Here is a 19677-nt window from a genome sequence, read left to right on the forward strand (position 1 = left end):
TTAAATCACAAAACGTTTTTGCTTCAGTATGTATCGATCCATATGAGCCTTGTATCAATACATGCTTAGTTAATATGCTCTATGTATCGATACATACGAGCTTGGTATCGATACATGCTTAGTTAAAATGCTCTATGTATCGATACATACGAGCTTTGTATCGATACATGCTTACATTAATTCTCTAAAATTAATCAAAGCCACAGTATGTATCGATGCATAAGCTTTTGTATCAATACATAATTCTGTTATGTCTACTAACAACTTCTGTCTTTCATATATAAGAAGTATTTTGACAGCAGTGGAAGGCGACGAATTCACAAGTAAAAAACAATTGTAACACCAATCAAAGGAGTGTGTAGCAGCAATTGTTTGAGCAGTTAGAAACCTGAAAGATACTTCATCTTCTTCATCTTCTCAATCTCTTTTCTTCAAAAACATCAACACATAATCATTCTTGTTCTTTGGATTAAAGGATCAACGAGATAACGTTCAGTGGAACGATCAAGGATCTAGCTGAGGTGTTCAGTGGAACGATCGAGGATCTAGCTGAGTTGAAGGTTGAAGGGGGTTTCGAGGAAAAACCAAATGGTTTGTCCTTCAAGAACTGGAGTGTTCTTGCGGGTTTGTTAGTCACGTTTGCAGAACAGATTCAGCTGTAGCGTAAGGTTTGGAAATTGGGTAATTTCGCAAACAGGTCGTGGAACCGGTGAATTGTTTGCAATTTCTTGCAGGAAATTCTTGATCGAGCTCAGATCAAGTGGAGGTTTTATACAAGAAGAAGATCTTGGGATTTAGAATTCTGTCTTTGTATAGTAACCTTGTATCAACGAATTCGGCATTATTGATAATTACAGTTCTCAATTTCATTTGAAATTGAGAGGGAGACGTACCCACACGCGAGGACGACAATGGGGAACTTCCTTACCAAATCTTTGCGTATCATATTCTTTCCTTATCTCTCTTTACGTTTTCAACAGTTTTGTGATTTCAGTTGGTGTGTTGTGGCTGTACATTTCGTGATACAATAGTGGCAAGAAAACTTCTTTATCTAAACTCCACCATTGTTCATCATTGATCACATACACACCAATTGTTTGACAAAACTGTTAGCTGAGTTTTATTCATTGGAATTAGAATTTAGTGATAAGTGCATTTGATTTGATAATATTCTGGTGTTAATAATCTCTATCATTCTAATTCAAATCCAGCAATAAATTCGCGTGTCCGGTTTTCTAGTAGCGGTTCAGAATAGACGGAAGTCGATTCGGGACTGTAATTTTCCGCTAAGTTTCAATAACTCTGATAAGATTTTTTAAATCCGTTTATTTTAAAGAGGTGATCTATTCACCCCCCCTCTCGATCACTAGCCACACCGTCTAACAGCAGTTTCGTCGGATTGTGAGATATGTGGAACCAAAGGACACCAATCCGCAGAATGCAGTCTATTAAACGAAACCCACTCTGAGCAAGTGAACTACACCCAAGGGAACCCATACTCGAATACCTATAACCCTGGATGGAGGAATCATCCGAACTTCTCCTATAAAAACAATAACCCAATCGAGTGCGAGAAAATAAATAATTTAAAGCGAGTGCGAGGAAATAAATAAGATAAAGACAAGTAATAAAAACCTGCTCCAATCGGAGGGTTGAATAAATTTGCAAAGCGGAAATGAAAATGGCGGCAGGATTAACTTCCTTCCAAAGTGCTCCAAACTCGATTACAGACTCTATCACAGACTTGATTACACAATTGTGGTAACACTCCAATGCGAAGCGATTATCACTTTAAAATACTGAATATATGCCTAAGTGAAACAAAGTTGCTCTGAGTTTGCCTCTGTTCTAAGTTTGGATGATTGTAAAAGTGATTTCGAGTTTCTATTTATAAGCAAGTAAAAAGATGGAAATGACAAGGATGCCCTTCAACTTGAAAATGGGAGGGAAAACTTTTCCTCTTGTGGCGCCCACCACAAGGCCATGGCGCCCGCCACAAGGCCAATCTGAGGAGCCTTAGTGGAAGTAGTGGGGAACGTGGCAGTTGAGGGAAGTTGAGCTTGGACACGTCATGGCAGGGTCTATGGCGCCAGCCATGGGGTAGGCCACAAGTACAAAATGCTGAATTTTAGGGTTTTTAGCTCTTTTTCACTCCTTTTCTCGATCGGGGCTCCGATTAAAGTAAAAACCTGAAAACAAAGGAAAACATAGCAATAACACAACAAAATAACAATAAAACAACTAGAATGCATGTGAAATCGGAGTCGAAAATATGGTAAATTTCAGTGTTATCAAACTCTCCCACACTTAAACCTTTGCTTTTCCTCAAGCAAAACATTAAAAACCTCATAAAAGAAAATTTGGTGCAAACGAGTGTTTCAGGTAAAAATTCTAAGTTCAAGTCGGGATGCAGTGATAGGTACTAACTAAGTGAACTAAGGGTATCATGATGACACTAATCCGCAAATACGGACATAAACTTCATTCCTATATTAACCAACCCATATTATCCCACAATACCTAGGCCTTCCTCTTCATCTCTTTTTTGTGTCCTTTTCATTCAGGCACAATCACATAAAGCCCGTTATCCGTACATGCTTCATAGTAGAGTGACCTGTTAGTGATTATGATCTGAGCATGGGGTTTCTGGCACATAAATATGTGTAAACCCTTTTATTAGACCCAACTGTAGTTGTGGGGGATCGGATCGTAATCCGCCCTACCGAGTTCAGTGCCAGATACCTCTGAACCAACTAACAGTGGGTAAGTTTTTCTTTTTCTTTTTCTTTTTCTTTTTCTTTTTTGTAGCAAATTTTTACAATTCTTTGGTTTAAATGACTTTGTGAGGGTCACCTATACCGGAGTTGCCTTTTTGCTTTCTTTTATTTTTTTGTTTTGCTGGATCATTCACTTATTTGCATCGGTCCCCTACGTAGAGGATGCGTAGGCCGGAGCTGACTGCTGAGATAAACTACTGAGGACTTATACGAAAATGATGATTAAGGCCATGGTATATGGGGTTTCGGGAGTGGTTCATATATTTACGAAGTCTATGGTGCTAAAATAATACTGATGTTTCGCAAAGTTCTCCCAAGTCACCGCATCCTTACTCAAAACATGTCTTTAAAACCTGAAAAATTTCGGAATAACACTATTTTCTTTTGCAAAAAAAAATTCGGTGGGGCTAAAGGTATGGGGAGGTAGGATTGTACTAAAGATATACTATATTTGGTGACTCGTCAGACTCATGCATTATACTAAAAAGCAAAATAAACAACTAAAAGGAAATAAACTATCTAAAAACAACAAAGAAAAAGCGATAAAGGAAAAAACGAGAAAGGTAATAAAGAAAAGACGATAGAGTCTCCTCCCACACTTAAATCAAACATTGTCCCCAATGTTTCGAAATAAGATAAGGGAAGAGTTACCTGACAACCTATTGCTGACCACTAGTGCCCTCGCCATCCTGAGGTGGACGACGGGATCGGGCACGACGACGGTCTCTCTGATCCATCCTCGCCTGCAGGGCATCCTGAGCGGTCCTCACCTCTCGAAGGTTACCCATAATGGAACCTTGAGTGTTCTCTATGAGAGCAATATGCTGACGGTGGTGGTGTTGCTGACGGGCTTGTGTATCTGTGATCGTTTGCAGGGACTGTAGAACAGTGTCGTAGGACCTGTCTGCCCTCCACTGCGACTCTTGCATGAAGCTCATGTTATTCGCCAACTGTTGTTGGATGGTAGAGAGTAGGTCGTCACGCCTCTGCTCTCTAGCCATGTGGTCACGCCACATCTCCTCCGTAATATAAAAGCCAGGAGTGGTACCTGCAGAAGAAGAAGATGGTGCGGTGTGTGGTGGTGAAGGATGATGGGGGGACACATGGGGTACGAGAGATCTCTCTCTCCGATCATATTCATCATCAGTGTCATGTCCCGCCTCATCAGGAATGTTAGGAGGAAGAGGACCCAAAACAGGTGGAGCATCTAAAGCATAGGTCCAATTCCTTTCATCTCGTACATCTGTACGTCTAGTGCACGGTAAAACAACAGATGGGATGGCTACACCATGAACCATAAGCATATAGCCTCATTCTCTCCTCAAACGGCACAATTTCATGTCTCTCAAAAATTTTAGGTTAATTGTGCGAGGAGGTAAGGGGTCTAGGGTAGCCATCTCTTTGTTCAGGTTAAGCGCCCGAGCAATAGATGTAATCAATCCACCAAAAGAAATCAGTCCCGCTTTATTCAAAGTTAAAGTCATATGAGCAAGCATGAACGGGACCGAATTAATTCGTCTATTTGTGAGGCTTCCTTGTAAAAATAGAAGCTCTCTAGCATTAACCTTATTTGGATTCTCCCAGCCAAAAATAGTGCATGCCAACAGATATCTAAAAACTCTGATGATCGGGTTATGGATAGTTGAGGCAAGAACTCCTTCAAAAGAGTTTATGGAAGTGTTTGATAAACGCTCCCAGAAGGAAAATACCTCAACTGACCACTCCGAATCCAAAGGGGCCTCACAAATAGCACCTTCCCCATGAGGGATTCCTAATAAGCTGGCTAGTTCGTCGGTACTGAATTCATATTCAACAGCAAACATTCTAAATCTGACAGTACCAATTGTGTTAGCAGTGTTAGGGTTGACAATATAGATTAAGGAACTCAAAAATTCAATTGTCAATCGCTCATAGGTGGGTTCTTTGTTGGAAAAGAAATTATGCAAACCTAAGTTATCTAATAAATGAAATATGCTATGATAGATACCTAAAGTGTAGAGACAGTTTTCGTCAACATACCTTGTCGGGAGGATCTCCCGATTTTGCAACCGTTCGATAATTTTTCTTTGTCTATCCCCCGGTTTCCCTCCTCGAAGAATGAATCCATTAAACTCCATTTGTGTAGCTCTCGAAAAGTGACGAAGAAGATGAAGTGGAATGTGAAAAGGTTGGATTTTTACGAAATCAGACGGATGAAATGAAAATGGAAATCGGAAAAATGATTTGTACGGTGTGGTGATTAGAAAAGTATGAGCTTTTTGTGGGTTCAAGGATGTTTTTCAAAGGTGAAAAAATGGGTTTGGAAGGTTGTAAGGTGTGAAAATGGTGAAGAAAGGGGTTCTGCCCCGACCATTTACAGACGCTGTGGCGGGCGCCACAGGGCCTATGGAGGGCGCCACAAGGCAAAATTTGGCTGGGCCGGATTTTGGTCCTTTGGCTTGGGCTTCTCTTGTCTTTTGGCTTTGAGGGGTCCGAATAGCATTTGTCTTGTGATTTTCCTAGCATCATTGACTTGCATAATTTTATAAAAGTAAAAATAAAAATGAAAATGAAACAAAAATTAATTATTAGACTAATAAATAAATAAATAACTGAAAAATAAAAAATACAAATAAAACAAACATAAGACATATATAGATAAAAGTAGAAATATCAATGTATAAACATAGTTTATATACTATTCCAAATGCGATAATATAAGATGAGTTATGTAAATACGAGAAAAATAAAAAAAAGAGATAAAATAAGATGAAATGGTGAGATCATATAGTATGGATGTCGTCTTCCTTAGAGGATCCACGGAGCATGGCTACCTCCTGCCTGAGCTCTGCGATCTCCTGATATAGACAGTCGGCTTCAGTAGCATGGGTGAGATCAGACACTCCCATCTGTAAAGTGAGGTCAGCCACCTCCTATCTAAGCTCTACGATCTCTCTACGATACTCAGCAATCTGAGTGCGGATGTCGGGGGTCTTCAATGAAAGATTATTAGAGAAAACAATGATCCTTGGAGATGGTGGTGTAGGCGTGTATTCAGCAATGGGTGGTGATCTCGGCTCCTCGACGGTCTCTCCCTGGCCCTCTAGAGTATAACTCCAATTCGCTGGATCATGCACACTAGTCATCATAGGATCTGGCAGTGTGAAATAATGGATAGCCTCGCTGTCGACCAGCAATCGGAACTGACATGGGTGGAAAGAGGCTCTCCTCATCAACCCTCTGGTCAAACAGAAGTCGATGTCCATGGTAGTGTACCCACAGTAGATCCGAAGATGTAACAACTTGCGAGACAGACCTAAAGCGACAGCAATCTGTGTGATGATTCGCCCACATGGATGACTCCTTCGGTAGATCTGGAGATACCACTGAGACTATATAACAAGAAGTTCCCACATGCTACTGGGCGAGACTGGGATGCACAAAATAATAGGAAGATCTCCTCTTCACTCAGTAGTGTGTCTGCATTCGACCTTCCCAGGAAGGAATGTGCTAACATCATCTGAAAGTATCTGAAGGCGGGATTATGTATAACATGAGATAGCTGCGTAGATGGATCTTGGCTTCCGCAACCTGATATATCACTCCAAAACTTCTCCACCTCCTTACCCAGAAAATATCCCATAGGTGTCTCCGGGATATCATCAGGAGTGGTCTGGAAACCCAAAAGGTCGTTGAACTCTTTCTGGCTTAAAGAGTACTCAACTCCAAAGAGCCTGAAAGCAGCATACCCATCTGGTCCAGAGTATGGGTCATAGTTGAATGAACTCAGGAACTCCAATGTCAGGTTCCTGTAGGTGTTACTCAAGTTATCAGCAAACTCGTCCCAGTGAAGCTGGTGGCTAAGGAATCGGATACTCAGCTCGATGCCCAGTGCCTCCATACAGTGCTGATCAGGATAACGCGTGGGTGCCATAGGGCGCTGATACAGAGCGATGTAGCACTCTCTCTGAGCATTATCTCTATAGGCCACGTGCATGTCATCGAAATCCTGCATCCTGTAAAAGTTAAGAAAGTGATCCTGAAAGTGCAAACCATTCAAATTTTAGTCTCAATGTAAAACATGATAAAATAAAATAAAAATAAAATTAAATAAATGCGAAAAAGTAAAATGAAAGAAAAACCATGGGTTGCCTCCCACGCAGCGCTTGGTTAACGTCATTAGCTTGAAGATTAGAATTTATACACCTGTAGTAGTAGGAATTGGTGGATCAATCAGGGTGTGGCTTGAGTAGTATGCTGGAATGTCTCCTCCTTCGTAGAGCTTCAGTCTTTGTCCATTTACAACGAATGGACTACAGGTTTCGTTCTTGATTTCTACGGCTCCGGATCTTAGAATCTTGGATACTTCGAAAGGACCAGTCCATCTTGAACGTAGCTTTCCAGGGAAGAGTCGTAACCTAGAGTTGAAAAGGAGAACAAGATCGCATATATTGAAGTTTTTCTTTACTATTCTTTTGTCGTGATATGCTTTTGTTCTTTCTTTATATATTTTTGCATTCTCGTAGGCAGATTGCCTAAGTTCTTCTAGTTTATGAATGTCCAGGGTACGCTTTTCTCCAGCGGCTAGGTAGTCTAAATTCAAAGTTTTAATGGCCCAATAGGCCTTATGCTCTAATTCGAACGGTAAGTGACAGGATTTTCCATAGACTAGTTGATAAGGAGTAGTTCCTATAGGGGTTTTGAAAGCGGTTCTATAGGCCCATAATGCTTCTTGAAGCTTCTGAGACCAGACTCTCCTAGAAATAGAAACAGTTTTCTCTAGGATTTGTTTTATCTCCCTATTAGATACTTCTACTTGGCCACTAGTCTGTGGGTGGTATGGTGTTGCTACTCTATGCCTAACTCCATATTTTCTTAAAAGTTTGTCAAATATTCTCGATATGAAGTGTGATCCTCCATCGCTTATGACTAAATGTGGTGCTCCAAATCTAGGGAATATATAGTTTTTAAATAGTTTGATTACTACCCTAGTGTCATTTGTGGGTGCAGCTATAGCTTCAATCCACTACATAGTCTACAGCTACTAAGATATACCTGTTCCCTAAGGATGGTGGGAAAGGTCCCATGAAATCTATACCCCATACGTCAAAGAGTTGTACTTCCTGAATGTTTCTTAGAGGCATTTCATCACGCCTTGAAATGTTTCCAGTGCGTTGGCATCTATCACACTTGACAATGCAAGCATAGACATCACACCACATGGTAGGCCAGAATAGGCCAGCTTGAAGAATCTTGGCGTATGTCTTAGAGGTGCTCACATGTCCACCATACGGTGCAGAATGACAATGCTCGATAATACTATTTACCTCTTCTTCCGGGACGCAATGGCGAAAAATGCCATCTTTACCCCTTTTGAAAAGGAGCGGTTCGTCCCAATAGAAGTTTCTCACATCGTGGAAGAATTTCTTCTTGCGGTGGTAGTCAAGATCATGGGGTACTATATCAGCAGCTAGGTAATTAACGAAGTCTGCATACCAGGGTACGTTACTTATTGTTAAGGAATTGTGGGAGTGCTCATAAGGATCTAGGTTATTATCTTCAATGGTTTCTACTCTAGTTATCAGTCTATCATAGGCGAAATCATCATTTATGGGTATTAGTTCTGGTTTTAGATGTTCTAGCCTAGATAGGTGATCGGCTACTACATTTTCAGTGCCTTTTTTATCTCTTATATCTAAATCAAACTCTTGTAGTAATAGAATCCATCGGAGTAACCTGGGCGTGGCATCTCTTTTACTTAATAGGTAACGAATGGCAGCATGATCGGTGTAAACTATAATTTTTGCTCCTACTAGATAAGATCTAAATTTGTCTATAGCGAAAACTACAGCGAGTAATTCTTTTTCAGTTGTTGCATAGTTAAGTTGGGCAGCATCTAGGGTTCTACTAGCATAATAAATGGCATGTAATTTTTTATCTTTCCTTTGTCCTAGAACGGCTCCAACTGCATAATCACTAGCATCGCACATTATCTCAAAATGTTCCGACCAATCGGGCGGTTTCATAATAGGTGCTGAGATCAATGCTTGCTTTAAAAGATTAAATGCGTCATTACATTTTTCATCGAAAATGAACTCAGCATCTTTCATTAAAAGTCCAGTTAAAGGTTTAGTTATTTTGGAGAAGTCCTTAATAAAACGCCGGTAGAATCCAACGTGTCCAAGAAAGCTTCGAACTTCTCTGATAGTTTTAGGGGGTTTTAGGTTTTCTATAACTTCTATTTTAGATTTATCTACCTCTATACCTTTTTCGGAAACTATATGTCCTAAAACTATTCCTTCGGTTACCATGAAATGACATTTTTCCCAGTTTAGCACGAGGTTCACCTCCACGCATCTCTCCAGGATTTTCTCAAGGTTAGCAAGACAATTATGTAAATCAAATCCACAAATAGAGAAATCATCCATAAACACTTCCATGATACCATCTAGGTAATCTGCAAAGATTGACATCATGCAGCGTTGGAAAGTAGCTGGGGCATTACAGAGGCCGAATGGCATTCGTCTGTAGGCAAAAGTTCCATAAGGGCATGTAAAGGTAGTTTTTTCTTGATCTTCGGGATGGATAGGTATTTGGAAGAATCCAGAGTATCCATCTAGATAACAGAAGTAAGAGTGTCTGGCTAGACGCTCCAACATTTGGTCTATAAATGGTAAAGGGAAATGATCCTTCCTAGTTGCTTTATTTAATTTTCTATAATCTATACACATCCTCCATCCTCCTTCTAAACGTTTTGCTACATGTTTGCCCTTATCGTTTTGCACGACTGTGATGCCTCCCTTTTTAGGTACTACATGCACAGGGCTCACCCACTTACTATCAGAGATCTGGTAGATGATACCTGCCTCAAGTAACTTAAGAACTTCCTTTTTAACAACATCACTCATTATAGGGTTTATTCTTCTCTGATGTTCCCTGGAGGGTTTTGAATCTTCTTCGAGCGAAATTCGATGCATGCATACGGATGGGCTTATACCTTTCAGGTCAGAGATATTATATCCTAAGGCTGAGGGATATCTTCGTAAAACATCTAAAAGTTGGTTCGTTTCCTCTTGACTCAAGGTAGCACTGACTATAACTAGACGGTTCATTTTTCATCGAGGAACTCATATCTCAGGTTCTTAGGCAGTTCCTTAAGTTCTAAGGTTGGTTTCTTAGGGTATGGCATAAGATCTGGGGTAAGGGATAAACATTCGTAAAGGTTATCATCGATGTAGGGTTTCTTAAAGTCATCATCTTCCCTTATGAGAGTTGATGGTAACTTAATTGTTTTTATAATTTCTTTTTGTTCTAATTCTCTAACACATTCATCAATGATATCTAAGGCATAACACGAGTCTCCCATCACAGGTGCCATAAGAAATTTCGAAAGTATAAATTCTATTTTCTCGTCACCTACCTCAAATGTCAACTTTCCTTTCTTGACATTTATTATGGCTCCTGCAGTCGATAAGAATGGTCTACCTAGAAGGATTGGTATATCATTGTCCTCTTTGATGTCCATGACAATAAAATCAGTAGGGATAAACAACTGAACTATCCTAACAGGAACATCTTCTAAAATGCTTATCGGATACTTAACAAATCTATCGGCTAACTGAAGTGACATCTTAGTGGGCTGTAATTATCCTAAGTTCAACCTCTCACAAACTGCTAAAGGCATTAGGCTCACACTAGCTCCTAAGTCTAGAAAATCTTTTTCGATGACATGATTACCCAAAAGGCAAGGAATGGAGAAATTTCCAGGATCTTTATCTTTCTTCGCTAATTTGTCCTCGGAAATAGCATTACATTTCAAAGGCTTTGGATCGTCAAGTCTACGTTTGTTGGTAAGGATGTCTTTGAGAAACTTTGCATAAGAAAGTATTTGGGTGATGGCTTCTGTGAAAGGGATTTCTACATGAAGTTTTTCTATAACTTTAATAAATTTTTGATACTGTTTATTAATCTAGGTTTGTTTGAGTCTTTGCGGATATGGTATAGGTGGTTTATACGGCGGGGGTGGTACGTAAGTTTTGTCTTTAGGTTCTTCTCCTTTTTCTCGACCTTCCTGGTTTTCAGATTCCTCTGGTTCCTTTACTTCGTCCGTGGGTTTGGTACATTCCTTAGAAGTTTCGGGTTCACTCGATCTAGGGTTTGGTGGCTCATCATAAGCGTTCCCACTTCGTAGGGTAATGGCATTGGCTTGTCCTCTCGGATTTTGTTGAGGTTGTCCAGGGAATTATCCTCCGGGTGTAGTCTGAGGGGCTTGGTTTAAAGCTACCTGAGAGATCTGGGTTTCAAGCATCTTGGTATGAGTAACTATTTGGTCAACCTTGGTTCCTAACTGAGTAATCAATTCATAACATGAATGTTTTGGTTCATGAACTCCTTGTTTTGTTGGGTTTGAGCGGTGATAAAATTTTCCATAATTTTCTCAAGGCTCGGCTTTGGTGGCACAGGTTGCATAGGTTGATTTGATCTAGGGGCTTGATAACTAGGTCTCGGAGGTGCATTATTTTGGATTGAGTTATTGTTTTTATAGAAGAAGTTCGGGTGATTCCTCCATCCAGGGTTATAGGTATTCGAGTATGGGTTCCCTTGGGTGTAGTTCACTTGCTCGGAGTGGGTTTCGTTTAATAGATTGTATTCTGCAGATTGGTGTCCTTTGGTCCCGCATATTTCACAATCCGACGAAACTGCGACTATAGTATTCGGGTTTATGCACATATGTTCGACTTTGAGGGCTAATGCGTCCATTTTAGCTTGCATCATGTCTATAGAGCTTAGTTCATGCACTCCTCCTTGGGCTTCCTTCTTCTCTACTGTCGCTCGTTCGACTCCCCATGATTGATGGTTTTGATCCATATCTTCGATGAGGGCACTAGCTTCAGGATAAGGTTTGTTCATCAGAGCACCGCCTGCGGCAGCGTCGATGGTCACCTTTGTGTTATAGTGAAGTCCATTATAGAAGGTTTGAATGATTAACCAATTTTCTAAACCATGATGTGGGCATGCTCGTAACAACTCTTTATATCTCTCCCAAGCTTCGAACAACGATTCTCCTTGGTTTTGGGTAAATCTAGTTATATGGTTTCGAAGAACGGCGGTCTTACTCGGGGGAAAATATCTAGCAAGAAATACTTTTCTAAGGTTATCCCAAGTCATAATGGAATTGGGTGGAAGCGAATCTAACCATGATAGGGCTTTATCTCTGAGAGAAAAAGGAAATAATCTTAAACGTATAGCCTCAGGAGAAGCTCCATTGGTTTTAAAAGTGTCTGCTAATTGAAGAAATATTTTTAAATATTGGTTTGGGTTCTCGATAGCGAGACCTGCGAATTGTCTCTGTTGCACTAGTTGCAACAGGGATGGTTTAAGTTCAAAATTATTAGTTGGGATGGTTGGGTTTACTATACTAGAACTAGGTTCTTCTTTTGATGGTTGAGAGAAATCCTTAAGAGGTCTTTGGTTTTGATCTTCGGCCATAGCTCTCTTAATTCTATGAAAGAATAAACGTGCGCGAGCGTAGCGTTCAGGTTCCGCCAAAGGATATACTAAGCTTAAACTTCCGGTGCTGCGAGTTCTTCGCATTGACCGGCGGGAAATAGCCTAAGTCTAAACGATATAACAACAGGGAAATGAAATTTGACGAAATTGGTCCCCGACAACGGTGCCAAAAACTTGATGCGGTGTTTCGCAAGTATACGAACGCGTCAGAGTAATATAAAAGATTGTCGAATCCACAGAGACCAAGTGTCAATCTATCGTTATCTGTCGTTATGGTGTTTATCAAAGGCAATCAAAATAGGTGTTTTTAGAGTGTGCAATGGAAAGTAAAGTGTTGAATAAAGTTTAATTAATAAAGACAGGGTCGAATGTAATTCACGTAATCAATTAATAATCCAAGTACTTGCTAACAGAACTACTTATGGGCAATGTTTTCTACTTTGAAAATAACTAATTTAACAGGAACTGTCGCTTTCGCGTATTCAGAACCGAGTTGTACTCCCTAATCAAACCCTCTTATTGTAACTTATAAAAAGGCGCGCATTGCGTTAGAGTGGTAAACCTATTTTTAAGAAATATAGTATCTTGACTAAGTTGAAAAGTATTATAACCTGGATTTCTTAACCAAAAGAGGTTCTCACGAACCAGACTCTAAACTTATAAACGCGTCTGAAAATAGTTTTAAAATCTCTTTTTTTCTTAAGTTAAAAACTCTTAATGAACTAAACAAAGCTCTTTCGCTGTTTTTGAAATAGTTAAAAACAATTAAGTTTAAATAGACGTTGGACGGCTTTCGATCTTACCCAACGGAATTGAAGTGCGGGAAAACTTAAGTTGAAAGTTAAAATAGCCCTTAAGTGTTTCTACGAACAATTGTACGGATTATCGGTTCAATTATGATCCTTACATTCTAACCTTATAAATTTAGTTAGACATGGTAAAGTAAAAGTGCATTAATTTAAATAAAAGTAGTGCGAGTGTGGAAAGTAAATAAAAGTAGTGCGAGTGCGAGAAATAAATAAAGTAAAGCGAGTGCGAGGAAATAAATAATTTAAAGCGAGTGCGAGGAAATAAATAATTTAAAGTGAGTGCGAGGAAATAAATAATTTAAAGCGAGTGCGAGGAAATAAATAATTTAAAGCGAGTGTGAGAAAATAAATAATTTAAAGCGAGTGCGAGGAAATAAATAAGATAAAGACAAGTAATAAAAACCTGCTCCAATCGGAGGGTTAAATAAATTTGCAAAGCGGAAATGAAAATGGCAGCAGGATTAACTTCCTTCCAAAGTGCTCCAAACTCGATTACAGACTCTATCACAGACTTGATTACACAATTGTGGTAACACTCCAATGCGAAGCGATTACCACTTTAAAATACTGAATATATGCCTAAGTGAAACAAAGTTGCTCTGAGTTTGCCTCTGTTCTAAGTTTGGATGATTGTAAAAGTGATTTCAAGTTTCTATTTATAAGCAAGTAAAAAGATGGAAATGACAAGGATGCCCTTCAACTTGAAAATGGGAGGGAAAACTTTTCCTCTTGTGGCGCCCGCCACAAGGCCATAGCGCCCGCCACAGGCCAATCTGAGGCGCCTTAGTGGAAGTAGTGGGAAACGTGGGAGTTAAGGTAAGTTGAACTTGGACACTTCATGGCAGGGTCTATGGCGCCAGCCATGGGGTAGGCCACAAGTACAAAATGCTGAATTTTAGGTTTTTTAGCTCTTTTTCACTCCTTTTCTCGATCGGGGCTCCGATTAAAGTAAAAACCTGAAAACAAAGGAAAACATAGCAATAACACAACAAAATAACAATAAAACAACTAGAATGCATGTGAAATCGGAGTCGAAAATACGGTAAATTTCAATGTTATCAGTTTTCTCCAATATCTGCTTAATCTCTCTGTTAGATACTTCCACTTGACCATTAGTCTGGGGGTGATATGGTGTTGCTACTATGTGTTTTACTCCATATTTCCTTAAGAGTTTATTAAATATCCTGGATATAAAATGTGATCCACCATCACTTATGACAAGTCGTGGCACTCCAAATCTGGGAAAGATATTATTCTTGAACATCTTGATGACTACTCTTGTGTCGTTGGTGGATGTGGCTATAGCTTCTATCCTTTTGGACACATAGTCAACTGCTACCAAAATGTACTTGTTTCCCAATGAAGATGGAAAAGGTCCCATGAAATCAATACCCCAAACGTCAAATAGTTCTACTTCTTGGATGTTCTTCAAAGGAATTTCTTCACGTCTTGAGATGTTCCCAGCGCGCTGACACCGGTCACATCGGACAATATAAACATGGACATCACGCCATAATTTCGGCCAATAAAGACCAGCTTGAAGGATCTTAGCGTATGTCTTGGATGTTCTTGAATGTCCACCATAGGGTGAAGAATGACAATGCTCTATGATGTTTCTGACTTCTTCTTCCGGGCCGCAACGTCGAAATATGTTATCAGTTCCTCTTTTGAAAAGGAGTGGTTCGTCCCAATAGAAGTGTCTTATATCTTTAAAGAACTTCTTCTTCTGTTGATAGTTGAGGTCAGGTGGTATGATATCAGCGGCTAGATAGTTCACAAAATCAGCGTACCATGGTACTCTGCTAATTTCTAAAATTGTCCCAAGGTTGTCTCTATCAGGTTCAAGGGGAGTGGTATCTATCTTAGCTATCAGTCTGTCATAGGTGAAGTCATCATTTATAGGTAAATGATCTGGCTTTAAATGCTCTAATCTGGAAAGATGGTCAACAACTATGCTTTTTGTTCCTTTTTTGTCTCTAATATCTAAGTTGAGTTCTTGTAGCAAAAGGATTCACCTGAGTAATCTAGGTTTTGCATCCATTTTTCTCAGAAGGTAACGGATAGCTGCATGGTCTGTATAGACTATAATCTTAGATCCTACAAGATAAGACCTAAATTTGTCGATTGCGAAAACTACACCTAGGAGTTCTTTCTCTGTTGTTGTATAATTTAATTGAGCGGCATCTAGGGTTCTACTAGTGTAATATATTAGGTGTAGTTTCTTATCTTTTCTTTGCCCTAAAACAGCTCCTATAGCGAAATCGCTAGCATCACACATTATTTCGAAGGGTTTAGTCCAATTCGGGGTTTGTAGAATGGGTGCTGGAATTAATGCTTGTTTTAACTGATTAAAGGCTTTGATGCATTTTTCATCGAAAATGAATTCAATGTCTTTCATCAGAAGGCCGGTCAGGGGCTTTGTTATTTTAGAGAAGTCTTTTATGAAGCGTCGGTAGAAACCGGCGTGTCCAAGGAAACTACGGACTTCTCTAACTGTCTTAGGAGGGTTAAGGTTTTCTATAACTTCTATTTTTGCTTTATCGATCTCAATGCCTCTTTCAGATATTATATGTCCTAACACTATGCCTTCTTTAACCATAAAGTGGCACTTCTCCCAGTTTAACACAAGGTTAACTTCTACCCATCTCTCTAGGATTTTTTCAAGGTTAATAAGGCAGTCTTCAAAGTCTAATCCACACACCGAAGTCGTCCATGAACACTTCCATAATTCCGTTGAGATAATCTACGAAGATTGACATCATACAATGTTGGAAAGTAGCTGGCGCATTACAGAGTCCAAACGGCATTCGTCTATAAGCAAACGTTCTGTAAGGACAGGTAAAGGTTGTTTTCTCTTGATCCTCGGGGTGAATGGGTATTTGGAAAAATCCAGAATATCCATCAAGATAAAAAAAGTAAGAGTGTCTGGCAAGACGCTCCAGCATTTAATCTATGAATGGAAGGGGGAAATGGTCTTTCCTAGTTGCCTTATTGAGCTTCCTATAATCTATGCACATACGCCATCCGCCTTCTATGCGTTTAGCGGCATGCTCTCCCTTTTCGTTCTGCACGACTGTGATGTCTCCCTTCTTGGGTACCACATGTACAGGACTTACCCATTTACTATCAGAGATCTGATAGATTATACCAACTTCCAGTAGTTTAAGGACTTCCTTCTTTACCACCTCGCTCATTACAGGGTTGATCCTTCTCTGATGTTCTCTGGAAGGTTTTGAATCCTCCTCTAGCAAGATCCTGTGCATACACACGGATGGGCTTATACCTTTTAAATCAGAGATGTTGCACCCTAAAGAAGAGGGGTATCTTCTTAAAACATTCAAGAGTCGATTCGTCTCATCTTGGTTTAAGGTGGAACTAACTATTACTGGGCGGTTCATTTCTTTATCCAAAAACTCATATCTTAGGTTCTTGGGTAGTTCCTTGAGTTCTTGGGCTGTTTTTTTTTTTGAGAATTTGGTGAAAGGTCTGGAGTAAGATCCAAACATTCGCGAGGTTCCGTTTCCTCTATCTCGTCATCCTTTTCATTCGGGTTTGAAAATGGTTCGATCTTAGGTTCTCCTTGATCAAATTCTCTTATGCACTCATCTATGATATCGATCGCATAACATGTGTCTCCTAGAATTGGTGCCATCAGGAATTTTGAAAGAATGAACTCGATTTTTTCGTCCCCTACTTCGAAGGTTAATTTCCCTCTTTTGACATCTATTATAGCTCCGGCTGTTGATAAGAATGGTCTACCTAAAAGGATATGGATATCTTCGTCTTCTTTGATATCCATGACCATAAAGTCTGTTGGGATATAAAGTTGACCGATCCTAACTGGGATGTCTTCTAAAATGCCTACAGGATACTTAACAGACCTATCGGCTAATTGAAGGGACATCTTAGTTGGTTGCAATTCTCCTAGGTTTAACCTTTTACATACAGCTAAGGGCATTAAACTTATACTAGCGCCTAAGTCTAGGAAAGCTTTGTCGATCACATGACTCCCTAAAATGCAAGGTATAGAAAAACTACCAGGGTCTTTCTCCTTCTTAGCAAGTTTATCCTCGGAAATAAAATTGCATTCCAAGGGCTTTGAGAAATTTGGCGTAAGACGGAATTTGGGTAATAGCTTCGGTGAAAGGAATCTCTACATGAAGCTTTTCTATTACTTTTATAAATTTTTGATATTGGTTGTTGATTTTGGTTTGTTTAAGTCTTTGCGGATATGAGATTGGTGGTTTGTACGGGGGTGGTGGTTTGTAAGTTTTATCCTTGGCTTCACCTTCTTGGTTGGTTTGTTTCTCAAGTTCCTCCGGTTCCTCTTCTTGGTTGGTAGGTATATTTCCTTTAGAAGTTTTGGGCTCGCTCATAACGAGATAACGCTAGCTTACCCTCGAGGGTTTGGTTGAGGTTGTCCAGGGAATTGTCCTTCAGGTGTAGTTTGTGGGGCTTGGTTTTGTGCTACCTATGAGATCTGAGTTTCAAGCATCTTGTTGTGAGTGATTAACTGATCAACCTTGGTTCCTAATTGCGTTATAAGTTCGTTTATGTGAATGTTCTGGTGTAGGAATTCTTTATTTTGTTGAGTCTGGCCCGATATAAAGCTCTCCATGATCTTCTCTAGGTTAGACTTCTGGGGAACAACTTGCATAGGTTGGTTTGGTTTTTGGGCTTGGTAACCTTGCGGTCTCTGAGGTGCATGATTTTGGACAGGGTTCTAGTTTTATATGAGAAATTTGGATGATTCTTCCATCCAGGGTTGTAAGTGTTTGAAAATGGGTTACCTTGGGCGTAATTCACTTGGTCGGTGTTCAGGTCGTTCAAAAGGTTACACTTCGCTGATTCGTGTCCTTTAGATCCACAGAGCTCGCACTCTGTGTGGACTACTGATGTGGTGTTAGTGTTTGTAGACATATGTTCGATCCTAAGGGATAAAGCGTCCATTTTCTCCTGCATCTTGTCTAGAGAGCTTATCTCATGTATTCCACCTTGGGTCTCCATTTTCTCTATTGATGCTCGTTCAGTTCCCCATTGGTAATGGTTTTGGGCCATATCCTCAATTAGGTCACAAGCTTCAGGATAAGGTTTGTTCATCAGTGCGCCACCTGCGGCAGCGTTGATGCTCATCTTGGTGTTATAATGGAGTCCATTGTAGAAGGTATGAACGATCAGCCATTGTTCTAGGCCATGGTATGGGCAGACTCTTAATAGCTCTTTATATCTCTCCCAAGCTTCGAAAAGCGATTCTCCTTGGTTTTGAGTAAATCTAGTTATTTGGTTTCGAAGAACAACAGTCTTACTAGGAGAGAAATATCTAGCAAGGAATACTCTCCTAAGGTCTTCACAGGTAGTTATTGAATTAGCTGGAAGTGAATCTAACCATGAACGTTCTCTGTCCCTGAGAGAGAAAGGAAATAATCTTAAATGGATCGCATCGGGTGAAGCGCCGTTAGATTTAAATGAGTCGACTAGTTGGATAAAAACTTATAAATGTTGATTCGGGTTCTCAGTAGCGAGACCCGCGTATTGGTTTTGTTGCACTAACTGCAACAAAGACGGTTTTAGTTCGAAATTGTTAGTAGGAATAAGGGGGTTTACTATACTCGAACTAGGTTCCTCGTCAAAGGGTTAGGCGAATTCCTTAAGAGGTCTCCTATCGCGATTCTCGGTCATAGCTTTCTTAATTCGGATGAGTAAGTGGCGTGTACGAGTATAACGTTCGGGTTCCACTAAAGGATCTACTAAATTTCTGGTACTATGGGTTCTTCGCATTTACCGGCTAATAATGCCTTAGTCTAGACGGTGTAACAATAGGGTACGAAATTTGACGAAGTTGGTCCCCGGCAACGGCGCCAAAAACTTGATCGTGTTCTTGATTCGCAAGTGCACGAATTACGTCAAAGTAATATAAAAGAATATCGATCTCACAGAGACCAATCGTCAATCTATCGATTACTATCGTTACAGTGTTTATCTAAGGCGGTATAAAAGAGATATTGGATTTGAAAAATAACGGTAAATAATAAATGCAGGTAAAGACATGTTGAATGTATTTCACGTCAGTTAAGTGATGTTTCGATTGTCTAAATAAAACTACTTATGAGGCAATATTTTCTGCTCTTGAAAAGAATCCATTTAACAGGAACTGTCGCTTTCGCGTATTCAGAACCGAGTTTACGCTTAAATTAAGGCCTTTTATTGTCACTTATAAAAGGTGCGCAGAACGCTAAAGTAGTAAACTTATTTTTAAGAAATGAGACTTGGAAACTTAGTTGAAAAGTGATTTTGATTTGGAAAGTTTACCCAAAGAGTTTCCTGATTTTAAATCTATCAACGCGTCCGAAAACAGTTTCAAAAATAGTTTTTCCTTAAAGTGATAAAAATTCCTAGTTACTAAGCCAGGGTGCTTTCGCACTCCTTGAATAATTAAAATCAACCAAGTTTGTTTTAAAAAACTCAAGTTAAAAATCAAAACAGCCTTTAAAGTATTTCTACAGATTCAATATGTGAAACATTACTTTAACCGCGATCCTTACATTCTAACCTTTAAAAGATTTAGCCAGACATGGTAACACAAACAAACACAACTGTATTGA

At 39.7% G+C, this 19677-nt stretch overlaps 2 non-coding genes across 2 annotated transcripts; both read left to right on the forward strand.

The window, feature by feature from the left end:
• The first annotated feature begins 11754 nt into the window (after positions 1–11754).
• On the forward strand, positions 11755–11861 carry LOC127117194 (small nucleolar RNA R71). The gene has a single exon (XR_007801952.1). It is a non-coding gene; the product is annotated as a small nucleolar RNA R71 (small nucleolar RNA).
• Positions 11862–18263: 6402 nt separating this feature from the next.
• LOC127116322 (small nucleolar RNA R71) lies at positions 18264–18370 on the forward strand. The gene has a single exon (XR_007801274.1). It is a non-coding gene; the product is annotated as a small nucleolar RNA R71 (small nucleolar RNA).
• The last annotated feature ends 1307 nt before the right edge of the window (positions 18371–19677 follow it).

The sequence above is a fragment of the Lathyrus oleraceus genome, chromosome 1 (assembly GCF_024323335.1).
Source record: "Lathyrus oleraceus cultivar Zhongwan6 chromosome 1, CAAS_Psat_ZW6_1.0, whole genome shotgun sequence".
NCBI lineage: Eukaryota > Viridiplantae > Streptophyta > Magnoliopsida > Fabales > Fabaceae > Lathyrus > Lathyrus oleraceus.